The sequence below is a fragment of the Cololabis saira genome, chromosome 14, assembly GCF_033807715.1.
Source record: "Cololabis saira isolate AMF1-May2022 chromosome 14, fColSai1.1, whole genome shotgun sequence".
NCBI lineage: Eukaryota > Metazoa > Chordata > Actinopteri > Beloniformes > Belonidae > Cololabis > Cololabis saira.
The window spans coordinates 44,574,389-44,590,205 of NC_084600.1; the positions used below are offsets into that span (position 1 = coordinate 44,574,389).

Sequence of the window (15,817 nt, forward strand, 5' to 3'; positions counted from 1 at the left end):
TGCCGTCTAGCGTCGCCACGGTAACACTTTTGAAAGAGAAAAGTAATGCGCGTAGTCGCAAGATGAAGACGCACATTTTGATGTATAACACTGTTAATAAATCTGGCCCTCGGCAGGAGGGTCCCCCCTGATGAGCCTGGTCCTGCTCAAGGTTTCTTCCCTCCTAAAGGGGAGTTTTTCCTTGCCACTGTTTGGCTTAAGGTTTTTCTCCCACTAGGGGAGTTTTTACCTGCCATTGTTTATGTAATAACTGCTCGGGGGTCATGTTCTGGGTATGGGTCTCTGTAAAGCGTCTAGAGACAACTCTGTTGTATTAGACGCTATATAAATAAAATTGAATTGAATTGAATTGAACACATCTGGGTGCACGTTACGGTTCGGGCCGTATTAATTGCCGAAAGAATGGCATAAATTGCACCAAAATTACACAATTAATTCAAAATGGCCGACTTCCTGTTCGGTTTCGGCCATGTCGCCAAGAGACTTTTCTTTGCGCAGGATACAGACGCACATTTTGATGTATAACACACCTGGGTGCACGTTACGGTTCGGGCCGTATTAATTCTCGAAGGAATGGCTCATATTGCTCCAAAATTACGCGATTAATTCAGAATGTTCAAAATGGCCGACTTCCTGTTCGGTTTCCGCCATGGCGCCAAGAGACTTTTCTTTAAGTAAAGACATGATACAGGTGTGTACCAATTTTCGTTCATGTACGTCAAACCGTATTATGGGGCTTGAGGCGCAAAGTTTTTTCTGTCTGAACCAACTAGATGAAGGGTGGGCGCGCTTTTTGGCGTCTAGCGTCGCCACGGTAACGCTTTTGAAAGAGAAAGGTAATGCGTGTTGTCGCAGGATGGAGACGCACGTTTTGATGTATAACACACCTGGGTGCACGTTACGGTTCGGGCCGTATTAACTGCCGAAGGAATGGCATAAATTGCGCCAAAGTGACACGATTAATTCAAAATGGCTGACTTCCTGTTCGGTTTCGGCCATGTCGCCAAGAGACTTTTCTTTAAGTTGTGTACTGATACAGGTGTGTAGCGATTTCCGTGCATGTACGTCAAACCGTATCGTGGGGCTTGAGGCACAAAGTTTTCAAGGGGGCGCTGTTGAGCCATTTTGCCACGCCCATTAATGCAAACCATTAAATATAAAATTTTTCGCCAGGCCTGACTTGCATGCAAAATTTGGTGACTTTTTGGGCACGTTTAGGGGGGCAAAAAGGCCTTCCTTTCGTCAGAAGAAAGAAAGAAAGAAAGAAAAAAGAAAAATTCCTACAGATACAATAGGGCCTTCGCACTGAAGGTGCTCGGGCCCTAATAACGGTCATTTTTTTTACTGTCCCTGCCACTCTAGAAAATTAGAGCTCCACTCTAGATTTGACAAAAAAGTGATTTCCAGTCCTCGCTTGAGTGCTCATATCTTGAAAAGTGTACATTTTAGGAAAAAACTGTTTCAGGTTTGGAGAGAGAAGAGAAGTTTTCCTCCGTTTTGAAGTTTGAATGAGAGTTCTACGTGCAAGTATGAGAAAGATACGTGACTCTGAAAAAAGGTGAATTTTGGGTTTTTTCTAACCTCCTTCCACCCACAGTGTGACAATCTGCCCCATTCACTTACATGGGAAAATGTCTTGGAATCTCTCTTTGGAAATGTTTTTGCACTTTGTGCAAAAACTATTTGTGCCATCGCTCTGAAAATCCACAGGACTGTAGTTAAATTCAGGGCCTACAACTTTCTAAATCGGTTCAGAATTCTTCGAGTAACGGTGTGCGAGTGCTGAGGCCCCAAAGTTCTCCCAATGCGTTCCGGATGGCGCTAAAGGCACACGTTTTTGCACGTTGCGCAAAAACGTGCACACCAATCGCTTATAAAAGTCATAGCACACGATTCCCGCTTAAGGCGCACGTTTTCTACGTTTTTATTTTTCGCGTTTTCTCAAAGCTGCGGGACTAGTTACGCGCCGAAGTTTTGTCCGGAAAATGAATAAGCAAAATAAATCCACACAATAACACCAGAGGCCAGAGGTACTCCTCCTCCATTGCAGAGTTATGGAGGAGGAGTGCCTCTTGGCGCAGCCGTGGCACTAATAACATGAAATAAACAAAGTTAACAAATGTTTGTCTTAAGGTTTTTCTCCCACTATGGGAGTTTTTACCTTCCATTGTTTATGTAATAACTGCTCGGGGGTTTATGTTCATGTTCTGGGTCTCTGGAAAGCGTCTAGAGACAACTCTGTTGTATTAGACGCTATATATATAAAATTGAATAGAATTGAATTGAATTGAATTGAATTGAATTGAATGAAATCCATTAATTTAACAAATGAATCTCAGAGTAACCAAACACGTGCAATAAAAATCATCCAGCACCCTCTTTAATAATCATGTCTGCCTCACTCTGCTGCACCTCTCACTTTTGTACTTCCTTTTGTATAATTTTTTGTATTTTTTGTATAATTTGTCTGTTAAAATTGTATATAGGTTATACTTATACTTATTCTTATTTTTATTCAGAACTATCCTTCGTTTATCACTACGTCAAACTGCTGCACCTTAAAATGTTAAAATGTTTATACTGTAGATAGTAATACCACATTTGTTTATTGTTTATTTGTTTATTGTTTATTTTTTTACTACCAAAGAGCGAAATAACCGAATCAAATTCTTTGTTGGACAATGTTCGAACCTGGCCAATAAAGCTGATTCTGATTCTGATTGTCCATTACATTGCTGTGGAGGGAGAGAAGCTGCTGACCGACTGCTGGTTCCAATTCCTTGTCTCTTCCAAGATGCTACACAGACACTAAACACAGTTTCTCCAAATATCTGACTTTCCTTGCTTTGTCTTTGTTTTGTAAAGACCTTGTTTGAGGTTTATTTTCCACCACATTGATTTCCATCTTGTCGCTAGACTTCATCCTGATCCCGCAGTGGTTTTTTTTAGCCATTCAAACCGCCCGTTAAAGTAGAGCTGCAGAGCTCCAGAGCTGCAGAGCTCCAGAGTAGAGCTTCAACATGTTGCTTCTAAATTTGGGTTCAACAATATTTGTTGTGATTCATTCATTCTTTTACTTTAAAAACCCGCTTCAGTCGTATTGGGCTCACAAGGGTCAGCTGGAGGTCATGGCAGCTGCAGGTTTACCGTCACAAGTCCACCAGGAAACGTAGCTAATGACGCTGATCTGAAGCTTCTCTTGTTTCTAATCATTAAAAACTCAGTTTAAAAGAGACTAAAGGACTTTTTGACAAGTTTTTGTCATCCTGGCGCCGATATACATAGATTAGCGGACCGGATTCATCGGGAAACCCGGCTAAACAAAGCTGACTCATTCATGTGGCTGTAAAACAGTTGGAGTTTTCCAAGACGTTTAAATCAGCTGTGAACCTACGAGTGTTTTTGAACAACCCCCCAGGACGAGGATATTCTGGTCTGGGAAAGGAAGAAAGGAAGTTCTGACCAACTTCCTCCTCCTTCCTGGTGGAGGTGGCAGAACTGTGACCTCATTTCCTGCAGGAACCAGAGCAGAAGCAGCTTCTAGCTGAGACTCCAGTCCTGTGGTTAAACACGGAAACAAACAACAAACCTACTGATCAGAAGTCTGAAGAATCTTTTCTTTTCTGATCAAATGTTTTTATTTATATTTCTTTTTTTTTTATAAACGGTGGCATCCAATGACGTTAACGGAAGAGAATCAGGGCAGGAGAAAAACAAAAATAATATTTTAAAGGAGAAAGATTTTTTTTCATTTCGCACTTTGAGAAAAAAATCTAAATATCGAGAAAAAAGTTGAAATGTATTTCAATTTTATTCTCAAAATTTCAACTTTTTTCTCAAAATTAATCTCGACATTTCAACTCTTTTCTCGAAGTGCACAATAAAAAAAAATCTTCCCCTCTCAATTTTTTAAAATATTTTTTCTCCTGCCTGGCCCTGATTCTCTTCCGTATTAATTTGATCTGCTGCCGTTTACCAAAATAAAATATTTAGTTGTTTTGCGTTATGGATTGGGGCTGTAAAAATTTCCAGATAGATAATATCAATTAAAGTCAAACACCAATGGGAGATGTTAACCGTGTGTGGTGGTTATTATCTTTTTTGCTGCTGTTAGACCAGCAGGCTAAAGTCCTTTATGACATAGTGAAGCATTCATTGTGGATAAATTATTTAAAATAAGTGTTTGAGGGTTTACTGGAGTTTGAAGAATCTTTACGTTTTCTCAATCTGTTCTTTAATTTGATTTTTCTTTTAATCCATGATGAATTAGATCAATTTAAGTCATCCACATAATCCTGTTTCCTTAAGATGCTCCTAAATCATGAGGAGGAAACAAAGAACTTCAACCCCCGGTTTATTGACCTGCAGCTTCCATTTCTCTTTTCTGTCATGACTTTTCCAACCAGACTGGTCGGCCCTCCGGGGCCTCATCATCAGAATAAAACTATCAGGGGCCTCATCTCCGTCCTGATGACGGAGGGAATAAAACTAAGTGAGAATGAAAACTCACAGATTTGTGGAAAGATGTCGGAGGGAGTTGCTCCACTTGACAGGATGGAAAGATGAGGAACCGGTTCAACCTGGATCTGGATCTGCTGCAGGGGGGACCGACATGATCCGCTGGGCGGTGAACATCACCCTTCTTCTCCTCTCCTCTTCCTCTCTTCTCCATTACCATTTTTATTTATTATAAATGTCTCATAGCTATCGTTTTTGTCCATGGTTCCCAGAGATGTCAATTAACGAAGTACAAATACTTTGTTACCTTACTTAAGTAGAAATTTTGGTTATCTAAACTTCAGTAATTATTTTTCAGACGACTTTTTACTTTTACTCCTTACATTTTCACACAATTATCTGTACTTTTTACTCCTTACATTTTAAAAACAGCCTCGTTACTCTATTTCATTTCTTCCTTTAAATAAAAACTATCCAGTTAAATTGCTCCATCCGGATAGAGTGAATTTGGTTGTGGTTGTTTCAGATGTTCTTGTCCAGTTTTGTTCTTACATCCGTTCCCTCAGATTCCTGCAACTAAACTTGGATGAACATTCCAATAAAGGTTAGGATAAATGATAACATGCCTCTGAAGTTTGACTTTTTGCACCATTACAATACTTATAGCAACTAGTCATCATATCTGCTGCTCTCTGAAACACACGTTAATGCTCAATAGTACACATATATGCTTCTTTAATATATTTATATTAACACATGTTAATGCTCAATAGTACACATATATGCTTCTTTAATATATTTATATTAACACATGTTAATGCTCAATAGTACACATATATGCTTCTTTAATATATTTATATTAACACATGTTAATGCTCAATAGTACACATATATGCTTCTTTAATATATTTACATTATACTAAGATACATTCATTTTCAATGGCTTTTGTCCTTAATGGCTTTTTTCCCCTTACATTACTTTTACTTTTATACTTTAAGTAGTTTTGAAACCAGTACTTTTATACTTTTACTTGAGTAAAAAACTTGATTTGATACTTCAACTTCTACAGGAGTATTTTTAAACTCTAGTATCTATACTTCTACCTGAGGAATGAATTTGAATACTGAAGACACCTCTGATCGTTCCTGTAGTTTCTTGTGCCGGCCCCCCTTTTTTCTCTTTTGTGCATGTTTGCAGGCCGGAGCTTCGGGAGCTGCGTTCTGGCCTGTGTCCCGCCCCTCCCCACCCCCGGTCATCCCGCTGCTGCTTCCACCTGCCTGCCTGTCTAAGTGAACCCAGGGACGGAGGAGGTGCACGAGTGAACGGTCGGGGACGGGAGGAGGAGGCGGATGGGGGTATAGATACTTTCAAAATAAAATAAAGAGCAAAGGAATCAAAACACAAGACAATCCTGACATAAACCCTGATTCAGGTTTAGAAACGTTTCCAACATCAACGTTTTAATAAAAGGACATTTCCTGATCACATTAACCCGGGGATAATAAATGAAACTAATCCCTGCGGAGAACGTTCATATTAGTCACATCGTTATTATAGAAATTAGTTCATGTTAATTAACCTAATTGGATCCTACTGTGTTTGCAGCTTTAACTCGTTTCCCTCTGGTGGTTTGAATAATCTTTGGTTATTTCAGAATAAGACGATGTTATGCAGGTCTGGATCTGAGTTGGGGAGGGGGAAACAGTGGAGTTGTCGATGAGAATAGGGAAACTGTCGGTTTTGGATAGTGTTGATTTAGAACCAATGAGGAGGACCTCGGTTTTGTCACTGTTTAATTTGAGGAAGTTGGAAGAGAACCAGGATTTGATATCGGTTAGGCAGTCAGCGAGGGACGAAGGTGGGAGGGTGGAGGTGGGCTTACTGGAGAGGTAGAGCTGGGTGTCATCGGCGTAGCAGTGAAAGCTGATGTTGTACTTGCGGAAGATGTTGCCGAGGGGGAGAAGATAGATGATGAAAAGGAGGGGCCCCAGGACAGAGCCCTGGGGCACACCTGAAGTGACAGGGGAAGGCTGGGATGTGAAAGATTTAAGTTGAATGAACTGAGTGCGGCCAGTGAGGTAGGAAGTGAACCAGTTTAGAGGAGTGTGGTTGATGCCGATGGCGCGAAGTCTATTGAGGAGGGTGGGGTGGCTGATGGTGTCGAAGGCCGCACTCAGGTCAAGAAGGATGAGGATAGTGAGTAAACCAGAATCAGCTGCCATGAGGAGGTCGTTGGTTATTTTTACAAGTGCAGTTTCGGTGCTATGGAGGGGGCGGAAGCCAGGCTGGAATTGTTCATACAGGTTGTTAAGTGATAAATGGTGCTGGAGTTGTGTAGCGACTATTTTCTCGAGGATCTTGGAAATGAAGGGCAGGTTTGAGATAGGACGGAAATTATTGAAGTTGGTAGGATCTGCACCAGGTTTTTTCAGGATTGGGGTTATTGCAGCAATTTTGAATGATGAAGGAACAGTTCCAGTGGTGAGAGAGGAGTGGATGATGGCAGAAATGAGGGGGACCAAAGAGGAGAGGCAGGATTTAACCAGAACTGTCGGGAGGGGGCCAGTTGGCATGTGGTGGGCTTGGACCTGTGTATGAGGTCAGAGATCTCTGAGAAAGTGGGGAGCTCAAAGGAGGAGAAGGGGTGGGTGGAGATCGGAAGTGACGCTGAGGGAGGTAGAACCAAGGTCCTGATGGATTTGCAGGATTTTGGTGTTGAAGAAAGACAGTAGAGAGTTACAGAAGGCAGTTGAGTAGAGATGGGGACTGGGGGAGACTGGGGAACGGGTGATATTGTTGAACAATGAAAACAGTTACTTGGTGTTGCCTGCGTTTGAACAGTTGAGCTCATAGGACTAGATAGTACAATCCCTTAGATCGATCAGCACTTGGTAGTGAGTGGGTGGGGGGGTAAGGGTAAAGGGGTAAAGGGGTAAACGCTTCATTGGGGTCTTCAGGTGGGCACCCCCCTTCACCGGTGTTTCGTTGATAAGCCCACGACACCTCAGGAGGGCTCAACGGCAACACTTGGCGTCCCAGGTGTGCCCCCCTCTGCTTTTACCATGGATGTATTATAAAACTGGATCGGACGTCAAAAATGGCCGCCCATTCATTTCAATGCATTCTGCTCAGCCAGCGCATAAGCCGAAAAAATCTCTGACTTCCTGGTTTACTTCCTGGTACACGGGCCCATAGAGCATTCTTCCATTTCCCAAAGATCCTTCCATGTGAGCTTACGATGCTCCAGGTTTTCCCAGCAAGTCCACTGTCCCTGTTTGGACTGTGCCACTGCTGTCGCGCATCTCTCTGCCTCCTCTTGTTGCCGAATCTGAGCAACCACCAGCTTTCTCCTCTGGGTTGAAGAAGATTATGCTGGAGTAGTAGTTTGATTTGGATTTGGCAATACAGATATGAGAATGAAAAGATAGGGATGTATTTCTGTAGTTATATCTCCCGTTTACGGAAGAGTATCAGGGCCGTGCAGGAGGAAAAATGTTTGAGAGGGGAACAATTTTTTTATCGTGCACTTCGAGAAAAAAGTCGAAATGTTGAGATTAATGTTGAAATACAATTTCAAGAATAAAGTCGAAATTTTATGATTAAAGTCCACATTTCAACTTTATTCATGAAATTTTGACTTTTTTCTCGAAATTGTATTTCAACATTAATCTCAACATTTCAACTTTTTTCTCGAAGTGCATAATGAAAAAAATATCTTCCTCCTCTAAAATCTATTTTTCTCCTGCCTGGCCCTGATTCTCTTCCGTACCCGTCTTTAGATCTTATGACGCTTTCTTTTTTAGAAAAATGTATTTAACAATGTAAAAGAATAAATGAGCAACATAATGTAGTTCCTGCTTGGAGGTTCGGAGGTTCCTGATCTCTACGTTCTGTAGAAATCGTCCATAAATGTGTCTGAAGTCGCTGCTCGTCGGAGAATTATACGTATTTTCAAGCTTTCAGACTCGTGAAGCTTTAAATGATTGATCCATCCCAGTGAACATTGATCATCTACGACTTCAGTCTGGCCTACACGGGTCGGCTTCAGCGCCGGTGCCTCATCAGCTCCATCACCTCATGTTCTCCGTTAAACTCGTGTCTCTGCAGCTTTTCATGACTGACCCTGCATCAGTTCAATGACCAACACGACACGTTTACATCCGTTTACGTGTGTGTGTGTGTGTGTGTGTGTGTGTGTGTGTGTGTGTGTGTGTGTGTGTGTGTGTGTGTGTGTGTGTGTGTGTGTGTGTGTGTGTGTGTGTGTGTGTGTGTGTGTTTATGTGTATTTGTGTGTGTGTGTGTGTGTGTGTGTGTGTGTGTGTGTGTGTGTGTGTGTGTGGTTCCGGTCTAAGACCAACACGAGGTCGTGTAAACACATTTACACGACCAAAGAAGCCCAGAGGAGTTCCACTTCCAGAGGTCGAGGTCAAAGGTCAACAGAGGGACCAGACTCGCTGGTAGAAAAAACTACACACTCAGTTTCACTTTGATTGTGTGTTTTTGCAATTTTAAATCTAAATAAATAATTGATCATCTACGGCTTCAGGCTGGAATCAGAGCTTCATCCCAGAGATGCAGCCGAACACTGCAAAAACTCAAAATCTTAACAAGAATATTTGTCTTATTTCTAGTTAAAATGTATCATTTTTAGTCAAAAAATCTCATTACACTTAAAACAAGACTCATCACTGGAAAAAACAACAATTTTCACCTGTTTCAAGTAGATTTTCACTTGAAAGAAGTAGAAAAATCTGCCAGTGGAACAAGATTTTTTTGCTTGTAATGAGAAGATAAATCTTGTTCCACTGGCAGATTTTTCTACTTATTTCAAGTGAAAATTTACTTGAAACAGGTGAAAATTGTCAAATAACAAGTTATTTTTCTGGTAATGACTCTTGTTTTAAGTGTAATGAGATTTTTTTTACTAAAATGAGACATTTTAACTAGAAATAAGACAAATATTCCTGGTAAGATTTAGATTTTTTTGCAGTGTGACCGTGTAGTTTTTTCTACCAGGAGGCCTCGTCCCTCTGTTGACCTTTGACCTCTGGAAGTGGAACTGCTGCTCTGGGACTGTGGGGTCGAGGAAACGTGTTGCTCATGTTGGTTTTACACCGGAACCACACACACACACACACACACACACACACACACACACACACACACACACACACACACACACACACACACACACACACACACACACACACACACACACACACACACACACATGTAAAGGATGTTGTGACCAGGGGGCGGGGCTTATGTGACTCCCGTATAAATCTCGTTCCTTATGGAGCCAGAACAGTCTCAAAAGTGACAAATGCACGGGATGATTTGCAAATTCACACGGGTCACAATGTACAGTCACAAATGTACTTGTCATGCACAAGATACAGAAATATAACCTGATTCACAAACGTTTTTTTGTATTTGAGCTGCTGGATTTGTGTGGGACTTTCAGACTCTCCTGACGTCCCCGGTGTAAAGTTCTTCAGCTCCTTCAGCTCCATCATCTCATGTTCTCCGTTAAACTCGTGTCTCTGCAGCTCGTTTTCAACCCCAGATTCCCAGAGCAGCAGTTCCACTTCCAGAGGTCAGAGGTCGAGGTCAAAGGTCGACCAGACGGCCCAGACTCGCTGGTAGAAACAACTACACGCTCAGTTTCACTTTGATTGTGTGTTTTTGTAATTTTAAACCTAAATAAACATTTCCCCGTCCATGAGAAGCCTGTCGTCGCTGCTCAGATCTGTCACGACCGAGGGATCGGATGGATCTGCAGGATCTGCTGATGTGATTTACGCAGACGACTCCCTCTTATTCAGTTAGAACTGGTTAGAATGATGTTTAATGGAAAGTGGAATTTAAAACATGTGTTTGATTAAAAATACCCCCTAAGACCCGGGTCACTTTTTACTTGTTTTTTTGTTTTTCCCTTTGTCTCTCCTTTCTTCTCTCTTCTCTTCTCCTCCATCATCCCTTTCTCTCTCATTTCTTTCTGCGTTAATACTGACTCGTCCTTTTAACCTTTTTAAAAATATATATTTCTATAGATTGATATAATATTTGTATTTTTCTATATATTGATATAATATTTATGTAATATTTATATTTTCTATATACTTATATGGATAATTATGTAGTAATAGGCATGTTTACATAATATTTATATAGACTATATTTATATAGATATTGTGTAGATATAATAAGTTATAAGGAGTAGGAACCAGGAAAAAGTGTAAACTTCTTCCTACTCCTTTTTCCAACCTATGTGCATATGAAGATGTTACTGTTTATTTTTATTTTTTATATACATGTTGGAAATAAATTCAAATTCATTCATCCATTATGTCACAGTTTTGTTATTTAGTTCCTGTTTTATTTTGAAAACCTTGTCTTTGTGTTTCAGTTTTGTCTTGATTTCCTGGTTCCATCTGCCTGATTGTCGCCACCTGTGTCTCGTCATCCCTTCTCTGTAAATCTGCTCTTATCTTTCCCTCCGTGTTTCAGGTCTGGTTTTTCTAGATTTGATCCTGTTTAAACTCTGGTTGTTTTACAATCCTGCTTTTTGATCTTGTATAAGTGAATAAATCCCTATTTTTGGAACTCCTGGCTCCTGGTCTCCTGCATCAACCAAACCACACTCGTGACAAATACCAGGCAATAACAAGGTAATTTTCTCATTAAAGTGTTAAATAACAGGTTTTTGAAGCTACAGAAGACGTTAGAAACACTAAAGCTGAGGATTTCTCACTTGTAGACGTCAATTTTCCATGAGATTTAGGGAATAAATTGTGGAATGATTTTTCCCTCTTCCTCTCTGAAATGTTCTAAAAGACGTTTGCAGGAACTCGACGGCTGTTTTGTAACTGTTTTCCAACATATTATTGTACATGTTTCCATGTTTAGTTTGTGTTTCACTCGTAGTGACATCATCATTTCTACCATTAATCTTATTTGCTCAGGAGTCGATACAAGATGTAAAAACAATAACCCATTCACACTCACACACACTTATTCTTTTGTCTTTTATTCTCTATATATTGCATTATTAGTTTGCCATCACTTTTGTGAATGAATGAATGAATGAATGAATGAATTTATTTCGAACATGTATATAAAAAATAAACGGTAACATCTTCATATTCACATAGGTTTGAAAAAGGAGTAGGAATAAGTTTACACTTTTTCCTGGTTCCTCCCCCTTTATAACTCTATTAATTTACATTATTGCTATTATTATATCTACACAATATCCATATAAATATAATCTATATAAATACTACTTAAACATTCCTTTTACTACATAATTATCCATATAAGTATATAGTAAAATACAAATATTATATAAATATACACTATATAAACTACATAAATATCCATATATATATATATATATATATATATATATATATATATATATATATATATATGCTACATACATAATAAATATATAACATATATTACATAATTATAACTATCCCCCTCAACAGATAATATATACTACATAAATATCTAAACATATCTTAACAAGTTTAATATACCATTTTTCACTATTTTATTTGTTTATCACACTCCTTGTTAAGCCATTTGTGTAGTTACACTTTTTGTTTTTGTATGTTAATCTTGTGTTCTTTATAACTTTATAGCTTCAAATAAGCCCATTGGGTTTTTTTTTCCTCTTCCTGCACCGTATAGTATTTATATCTGATATTTTCTTGTATACCTTTTTTAAAACGACTAAAACTCTTTGAATATAAATACAGAAATAAACTACTGTAGGACCCTCTCCTGCAGCGTTTCCTCTGGGACTCGGTCATCGATGTTCCTGCAGGAATAAAACTATAAATTCAGACGACCCTAAACTGAAGAGGGAGGACGGATACAGATCAGTCCTGCCCACGTGCCGCTGAGCAAACTGATCAAAACTGATTTTCCTGGAGACTGAAATGGGCTCAAATGGATTGTTTTGATGTATAGCAAATGAAGATACTGCAAAAAAAAAAAAAAAAAAATGGCACTACAGCAGGTAAAACTGTAAGAATATGCTTAGGCAGATTGTTCTACGGTACGTTCTGACCCAGATCCAGGTGATAAATGACTCCCGTCCTGCTGGTGTGAAGGAGATGAAACACAGAAATCACAAACGTTCAGGGAATCAACACCTTGAGAGTCGTTGGATTAATATCCTGTAGCTGCTTTGGCCTTTTTCAGGGGGTCAGCATGAATACAAGAATAAAAACCAGACTAATGTGAGACTTGAAGGCGACCAACATGAAATAGTTCTGTTAATCATGTAAATGTGATGCAGAAACATGTCTTGTGCTTTATTGTTGAAGCATTTTGAGATGAAAATCATATTTCTGTAAAAAAAAAAGCAAAACAATGATTCTTCTATTTCATAATCACAGAATAAGTTGAAAGATTCCAACACATTGGAAGTCGTTTGATTAATCTGCTTTTGCCTTAAATCAGACAAATGTGGGAAGAGAAGGTGACAAACCTGAAAGAAACACAGAAATCACAAACATTCAGGGAATCAACACCTTGAGAATTGTTGGATTAATCCTGTTAGCTGCTTTTGCCTTTTCAGGTGGTTAGCATGAATAAAAGAATAAAAACCAGACAAATGTGAAACATGAAGGTGACAAACCTGAACTAATCATCTACATGTGATGCAGAAACATGTCTTAAGCTTTATTGTCGAAGCACTATTAAGATGAAAATCCTATTCCAATGTGAAAAAAAATGCAAAACAATGATTCTTTTATAAAATAATTAGAATAAATTGAGAGATTCCAACACCTTGGAAGTCGTATTAATCTGCTTCTGCCTTTTTCAGGTGGTCAGCTTGAATAAAAACCAGACAAATGTGAAACGAGAAGGTGAAAAACCTGTGAAGAAAGACAATTAGAGATTCTTTTCTTTCTTAATTATAGAATGAGAGTTATTCCAACACCTTGGAAGTCGTTGGATTAATCTGCTTTTGCCTTTTTCAGGTGGTCAGCGTGAAAAAAACCAGACAAATGAGAGACGTGAAGGTGACAAACCTGAAAGAGGAGTTCTAATCATGTAAAGCTTTATTGTTGAAGCGTTTTGAGATGAAAATCATATTTAAATGTAAAGAAAAAGCAAAACAATGCTTCTTCTATTTCATACAGAATAAATTGAGAGATTTCTCCTTTTCTACGTGACACCCTGTGACGGCTGGTCCTCCCTTTGTCTGCAGAAATAGTTCCCCGGGTCGGGGCTGGGGGGCACCAGAGAGTCTCCTTCCCTCCCTCCATCCCTCCTCCCTCCTTCATCCAGCAGCCTCCTCTTTTCTCTGTCCCCCCTTTTGTGCTGCTGCTGAATAAATCATCCTCCGGAGCGGGAGGGGCCGGGCTTGGCTGGTTTTAGGGCCGGGTTTGGGGGTTTGGGGCCGGGCTTCGGTGCGCGCTGCGCGTAACGGCCGTTCCTGCTGCTCAGTTCAGCTGCTGCTGATGCTGAGAGGACACCGGGACACCAGGGACTAACACAGGACACCAGGACCCGCAGGGACACGCACGGACCCCCCGGACCCCCCAGATCATCCATCACCTGACGGGGACGCGCAGAAACGCGCAGCCGCGTCAGCGGCGCGTAACGGAACCAGACAGCGCTCGGATTGGCTCGGATTGGAACCATTTTTGGGGTTTTACTGGTTTATCATGCAAGAAAACGGATCATAAAAGGAAATAAAAAGGATAAATTCCCGGATCTATTAGGATTTAGTCCCTGTGGATTGTTTTCTGGAGGAAACGGAACCCGCTTTGCGTCCAGATTCATCTCCTCAGAAAACCCGGCGGAACCGATGAATGTAAGAAAATGCAAAATTCTTTTATTTCTTAATTATAGACTAAGGTGAGAGATTCCAACACCTTGCAAGTCGTTGGATTCGTTTTGATTTAGCCTTTTTCAGGGGGTCTGCATGAATAAAAAGCAGAGAAATGTGAAACGAGAAGGTGATAAACCTGAAATCATGTAAATGTCCTCCTTTTTCCTTCTGTTGCATCGATCCCTGATCACTGATCAATGATCGAATCTGGGGGGTCTTTTCTGGGTGGGGGGGCTTCAGCATCCGCACCTTCCTGGAACCGGGATCTTTATTGTCACTAAAAGCAGCATCACCTTTTCCAGTGCAGGACGGTGCAAAAAGATGAGAAATATAAAACATATAAGAAGGTTAAGGTGCATTTTTGAACAGACAAATCCAGACCTGAGATCATTATCTACAGATAATTACATATAACTACACATGTGGTGGAATATTGCACAGATAATCGTGGACCACAGACGTGCACGAGCCTTGTATCGGTTATTGATCCCCGTCTGCAGCTGTAGGAGGGAATCTGATCATATAAAACGGTTCTGTAACGTTAACCCTTCTATAACTGTAATTACATTCAGGCTGCGCGGGTTTATTTTGGTTTTATTGGTGTAGAATGTGTCAAATGTGCAAAAGAATCAGTTCTTTTCCCGAGATAACTTCAATATCTTTCAATATCTGGCAGTTATTCAACGTTACTGTGTGTTCTGACTGTAATAACTGTTTAAGACACAGTGAGAATCAGAACTGGAGAGAAGATCTACTGCCACATCAGCCGCTGGAACTATTTAATAACAGCAAGTCGGTGGTTTTTCCCTGGTGGTTTTAACTCGGAGTTAGAATCTCTCCAGGGAAAAATCAGGCCTGCAGGATCTGCAGCAGCAGCAGGGCTGATAATACGACTGTAACAGTTACAGGGACTGTAACAGGTCACCGTTACAGGGACTGTAACAGTTACCGTTACAGGGACTGTAACAGTTACAGGGGCTGTAACAGGTCACAGTTTTACAGAATCTCAACTACGGTGGCCAACGAGGGCCAAACTCACTGCAACGGCCTAACGCGTCTCAGTTAAGGAAAACGGCTTCAAGTACAGAAACGATTCAAATTCACAAACTCAAAACGAGGTACAAAAAGAGGAACGAGGTGCAAATGAAAAAACGTGCTGCAAAAAACAAAGACAAATGCAGCATCATCAAACGCTGCAAATAGAGAAACGATGCAAAGCACAAAACCATATAAAACAAGAAACATCTTCAAAAGAAAAACGCTTCATAACCGGTCACTACAGCCGGAAGTTCCTCCAATTCTGCAGGGGGCGCTCTCGGCGTAACAGCTCAATGGACAGACACACGGGATGTAGAGAGAGGCCGAACAGCTGAACAGTAATGTGATTTTTATCTGACTATATTTATATACGATGTTTATATCACTGTACAACGCTTTACATTACGAGACGTTTCTTTATTATATTTTAACGTTACACCAGACGATACAAGGCTGCATACATC

At 40.3% G+C, this 15,817-nt stretch overlaps 1 protein-coding gene across 1 annotated transcript in view; it reads left to right on the forward strand.

Moving 5' to 3' along the window:
* Window positions 1-14,062: 14,062 nt before the first annotated feature.
* LOC133460116 (protocadherin-16-like) overlaps window positions 14,063-15,817 on the forward strand; it is a 178,361-nt gene continuing 176,606 nt past the window's right edge. The window contains exon 1 of the mRNA XM_061740647.1: window positions 14,063-14,297. The gene's annotated coding sequence lies outside the window, so the exon portion shown is untranslated. The remainder of the gene's footprint in view (window positions 14,298-15,817) is intronic.